General features: G+C 36.7%; 1 protein-coding gene across 3 annotated transcripts in view; it reads left to right on the top strand.

Moving 5' to 3' along the window:
- The window catches only part of PCDH15 (protocadherin related 15), a 2,110,989-nt gene that overhangs the window by 1,537,999 nt on the left and 566,990 nt on the right, over positions 1-6,000 (top strand). The window lies entirely within an intron of this gene.

Raw genomic sequence — 6,000 nt, 5'->3', positions numbered from 1 at the left:
ACAATAGCCCTGAAAAGTAGCTGCTATTATTATGTCCATTTTACATATTAATAAAGTGAGACAGATAAAGGTTAAGTGACTTGCCCAAGATAAAATCACTAATAAGCATCTGAGGCAGGATTTGACAGTCAGTCTCCCTGATTCTAGATCCAGTGTTTTATCCATTGTGCCATCTAGTCAACCACAACAATTTATTTTAACTTAATATGTGCATAAATTAATGCCACTGATTCAATGTGTTTTGCAACTGTTCTAGTTGAATTGTGCATTTCTTATGTTTAAGGACTCTTTTGTTTTTGTTCCCTTATATCCAACAATACCTTGGAAGAACTAGCTCCATAGTAGGTCCTTAAGACATACTTGTCAGTCTGAGTCAAGCTAAATTTACTGTTAACTTAATTTCAATGTAAGATGTGTTCTAATTTTCCAATGATTACATGCCCCAAAGGATTTTTGTTTGAGTTTTCATCTTCTTTTATTTTTTCTCTCATGTGGTCATAAAGTCCGCTATGTGCTTTTGGATACTATTCCCCCCTCCCTGATTTGCATTAGTTTATAAAGACCTTTCCGCATTCATTTGCATTACTCATATTTCCTCAGCCTTAATTGCATTATAATATCCCATGGACTATGAACAAAAACTGCTAATAAGCACTTGAAAATACACAAAAACTTTCCAGTCATCCAAAAGATATAATTAAAACAAATTCTGAAGAAGTAGTAGGTGCCAATCAGATAAAAATAATTCCAAGCAGTGAAACTCAATTCTGTGAGAGTTATAGGGGAAACATATGCACTTATCAGTTGCTGTTAAATTTGCAAATAGATGATGATGATGATGATGACAATAACAAAAATAACAAAGCAAGCTTTCAGTATGCAGAAAAATAAACATTTTTCCTTGACTGAATAATTTATTCTTCTTGGTGATAACCTTAAAATATTCGTCTGTTTCTCTCCCTGTCTCTAGAGATTTTCAATGGGTCTCATAGCTTCTAAGTCATATACCAGCTCCTCTGATTCACATCCATTTCTAGCCTGAGTCCAACCAACCTTTCCATACTTACTTCATCTTAGTCCATGTACATTCTCTTTAGTCTGATTGAATAGACCTTTTATGCTTTTCCCCTAGGCCTAGAGATATTTTATCTCAACTCTGGGTCAAGCCTAGACTTAACAACCTCCTCACTTCTATTTCTGATTCCCTAGTTCCCCTTTCAACCTCGGTTCAGGCGTGATCTAACAGGACACACTTCCTGAGTGCCAGGTCTGTCACGTTCCCCTTGCCCTCTCCCTCCCTGGTTGTAATTATTGGTGATGGTGGTGATAGTGGGAATAGTGTTCAGTCCCTTGATGTTTTGACTTTTGGTAAATCTGTTGACTATATAGTACACCAGTTATCTCCATAGGGTTTACTTTTTAAATCTTATTTATTTAAGGCAAAGGAATTAAGTGACTAGCCCATGGTCACCCAGCTAGGCAATGATTGTGTCCGAGCCCAGATTGACCTCAGGTCCTCCTGATTCCAGGCCCAGTGCTCTATTCACTGTGTCACTTAGCTAGCCCCTCCATAGGGTTTTCTTGACAAGATTATGGAATGGTTTTTTTTTTTCCATTTTCTTTCTCTCTCCCCTAAGCACCTTGTAATTACCTTGAATGCATTTCTAACTATATACTAACTGGCTAGACTGCTAAATTTCTTCTAACTCTTATTTGGTAACTGCATCAATTGAGACTTCAAAATTCACATAGCATAAAGAAGAAACTCAGAATGGGCACTGTGTATTATAAAATACAAATAGTCTTAAAAATTTTATTTTTTTATTTTTATCAAGGAATTAAAAAAAAAGTATAAAGTTAATGACCTGATATATCACCCCTTCTTCCATTAAAAAAAAAATCAATCAGCAAGCCTTTATTCAGTGTCTCTCATAAGCTTGTTATTAAGAAAGCTACTAAGGACAGTTCCAATCTTCCATGTGTTTATATTCTATGTTATTGTCATTCATGTTGTACCATAAACCCTCTGTAGACAATTTCCTCAAGAATCCTTCCTCTCTTTTCTCCTCCCCTTCTCCCTTATTTTCCCTTCCAATTCCTTCCTTCTTTCCTTTCTTCTTTTCTTCAGTCCTTTCTCTTCTTTATACTTTCTCCTTTATTTGCAATGACTCTGAGATGTGAGTTTTTTTCTTTTATTACTTAGTGGATAACAGTGCAGGACTAGTCTTTAGTTTGTCAAAATTTTCTTTTTAACCACCAGGGTTTGGTTGTAGACACTTAACTGATCCTGTTCACTAACAGGAATCCACCCCCAGTAATCCCCTGATCACCTTGAACTTCCTGAGCTCCCTTCCACACCAAAGAGGGAAATGAGGAAGGAAAGAGTTCCAAGAATGGAGGGCAGTATAAAATAATCAAGAGGCCGCAGATGGAGTGCTCGGGTTAAGGAATAGCAAGGAGGCCAGTGATCCTGGATCAGAGAGCACAAGAGGGAAAGCAGAAGGTTTAATAAGATTGGCAAATTGTGGAAAGGTCTGGGTGTCAAGTTATGGAAGACTTAAAACAAAGCAGAGGATTTTATACATGATCCTGTTGGCAACAGTGAGCCACTAGAGTCATTTGAAAGAGGCAGAGAGGCGGGCATGATGGTCAAGCTTGCTGATTTTGGAAGCTCGGATTTGAGTGAAGGATGGACTGGAAATAGTCATGTGGCCGATACATACAGCAGCAGACTATTAAAATAGATCTAGGCATAAGATGACAAGGGCTGGCATTAGAAAGGTGACTGTCTCTGAGGAGGAGGCCGATAGGAGAGATGTTTGCATTCACTGGAATGTACAGGGAATGGTGTATTGGGAGTAAGTTAGTCACTGAGTAACAAGCCAATTTTAATTCTCTCTGAATGTGCAGCCTAGGTATGGAGTTTTCCCAGGGCAAGAAGTTTTGTAGTACTGAAAAGGAATGGGCTACTCATATGAAAGCAAACTTATTACCATAAAGCTTGAGTAACCAATGACTACCCTGGTATGTCCCTTGGAATTTATAGACAAAATATATGCAAAATGCAACCTATATTTAGTGATTTAGTTAGCTACTTAACTATCTTTCTAGATCATCTATCTAGCAGCATTTTATATATATATATATATATATTATATAAGATTAAATAGAAGAGAAAAGCTATATTATATCTGTGCATAAATATGAAAGCAAATATTTGTCTCAAAATATCATTAATCTGATGAAAACAATGTGGAAGCACACACATGGCTCAAAGCTTCTATCCTTATGGTTAGAAGACGTGCCTTAGCAATCAATGCACTCAAAGAAATGCAATTATAAACCCAGCAAAGTGTGATGGGGCAGTGTGATTCATCACTTGCCATGCTTCAGTTCATTAAAATTAAGTTAAGATGGAAAGGCAGAAAATAGCAAAATAAATAAATAAATAAGGCAGAAAGCCCTTAGGTGTTCGACCCTCAGGTAACATGAAACAACAATAGTACCATGCAAGCTGATAGAATTGAGTTTCTAGAATGTTTTTTTAAGTAGTAGGTGACTGCCTATCTATCTTGGGTCAAGCAGAAGGGAGATAAAAGCCTCTACAACTTGAGGTAGCTTTGTTAAAGCAGAACTGTTAAAGGTGAATCTAATTATTTTGTAATTACTCCTCCCTTCCTTTTTTTTCCTGCTGCAAATTCCTGATAATGTAATTAAATAACATTTAACTTGTCTCTCTGAGGGAGTCTGTTAATGCTGTGGCATATTTTGGAAAGCCAGAGGCTGAAATATCCACACATTAGGAATGATCCACATTCCATTTTTAATTAAAATCATGTTTCAGAGACATTGCAATTATAGGAGAAAGAAAGCATGAAGGAAAAAAGAAAAAGTATTGAAGAAGGAAGGAAGGAAATTAAGAGAGGAAGCAAAATAGGGAAAGGGAAAGAAAGAAGAAGTTAGAAGGGTAAATGAATGGAGATGGAGAGAAGAGAGGAGAAAACAGCATCAAATTGTCTCCCATAAACCCCTAGAGTCCTATGTATTCATTTAACTAGGATTGCAGGCACAATCTCTCATCTCGCATAGTATCATATTGAAGGAATATACTTGAAATTGGACTCTAGTCTTCACTTTCTTTAACATTATTCTTTATAGTAATAATGACAATAAAATAATACTAGCTTGCCCTTTTTGGTGTCCTTTGGGGTTTACATTTTACATTCATTTTTGTATTCGACCCTCTCACCAAGCCTTTGCAGTGGGAGCCATCAGAATCCCTATTTTGTAAATAATAATGATTTGCATTTATATAGCTGTTGAAGAATTGAAGAATGTTTTACATATTTTAACTCATTTAATAGATGAAGAAACTGAAGCTAAGTTAGATGAAGAAACTGGGGCTAGGAAAGGTGAAGTGACTTCCTCAAGGTGACTGAAGAATATTCAAAGACAAATAAAAACGTGTCATGACAAAGAGGCAGCTTCTTTCATCTCCAGAGTTAAATTCTTTCCACCAGGAAATGCTATGATCATGTGTCTTTTATAATCAAGTTTCAAGTTATCACTGGCAGTATCATCACATCCAAGTTTAGAAAAAGCAGTGTCTCTGGTTATCATTCATCATAAGATCATAGATTTTGAAGTAGGAAGGGCCTTGGAGTTAATGAACTCTAATCATCCTATTTTATACATGAAGGGCTTGAGGCTTCATGTAGTTCAGTGATATTTTTCATTATCACACAGGAATTTAACCAAATCCTTCTCAGTCTTTCCCTGTGTTTCTTAAACTGTACAGTGTTCTTACCCTGGAGTCCATGAAGTCTCCCTATTGAGGTTAAGTTGGTGATACGTTGGCTACTGAGGGAACTTTGAGAAATGCAAATTTTTCTATCATCAGTATTGGGACTCCAGATTCTAGTGGATCTCTCCCTATGATTAACTCATTCTGAAAATTCATAAACCAGAACATGACTTTCCTACTTCTGACTTAATAGTTCATTTCTGCTCATTGCAAAAGCAACTGAATCTCACACAGAGTATTCCCCAACTATTGTCCTCCACTCTTCAGAGAAGTTTATAAAGTCACTATTTCATCACAATGGTTTGTTTTGCTGAATTGTTTCCCATTCTTTATTTATGCTTTATCATAAGAGGTTGATTTTTTTTTTTGGGTCAGAGTCAAGGGAATGGATTTATTGTCAAAAGCACATGATAGGAAAAAAAATTATGAAAATGAATGAATGAGAGGGAGACTGAGTAAGAAAACAAACAATTATGGTTGTTTCCCTCCTCATCTAACTTGTCAATCCCAGATGTTGAATAATTTATATGTAATGGGGAGCTTATGTATCCCAAAAGGAACTTAGTTAATCCTCTTTGCTTTTCTTAATATCATATAAAATTCTGACTAGGAAATATCAGAACTGCCCCCCACAAAGGAGCATTTATCCACTTATTAGATTTCTTTGTTTGCTTTGGATTGGTTTTTATAAGATAGCCATGCCAAGTCCCTCTCTCCCTTTGTAGCATTGTCCCAATGACAGCAAGCCATTTCCTTCATCAATTAACTACCCTTATTTCATTGCCTTTTTCTTTTTTCTACTGGCATTTTTTGGTTCTCCTTTTCTAGCTGGCAAACAATTTCTTAACTCCTCAAAAAGGCTTTTGAATTTTTCTGTCTACCGAGCATCTGGTACTCAAGGATCCTGCCTGGGATATTAATGCTGATGAAATAATATGCAATGGCAGTGGTATTTCCATCCAGTGTATCAGCTTAAGGGTGCAGGCTGTCAAGTGTTTACCTAACAATTCTCTGCCCAACACTGACGGCCCCCATTATCCCTCCAATCACATTTGCTTAACCTCCTTCAGTGAGCTCAGGTTGGCCTTAACTAGGCTTTGTGACACGATGTGATCTGTTTAACAAACACTTTAGCTTCCACTCAACCTGGCAGGTAAGATAGCAGCTGGCAGAAGCTATTCCTTTAAAAGATACAG

The sequence above is a fragment of the Macrotis lagotis genome, chromosome 4 (genome assembly GCF_037893015.1).
Source record: "Macrotis lagotis isolate mMagLag1 chromosome 4, bilby.v1.9.chrom.fasta, whole genome shotgun sequence".
NCBI lineage: Eukaryota > Metazoa > Chordata > Mammalia > Peramelemorphia > Peramelidae > Macrotis > Macrotis lagotis.
The sequence above is the reverse complement of the archived record's forward strand: the minus strand, read 5'-3'. Positions and strand labels throughout refer to the sequence as shown.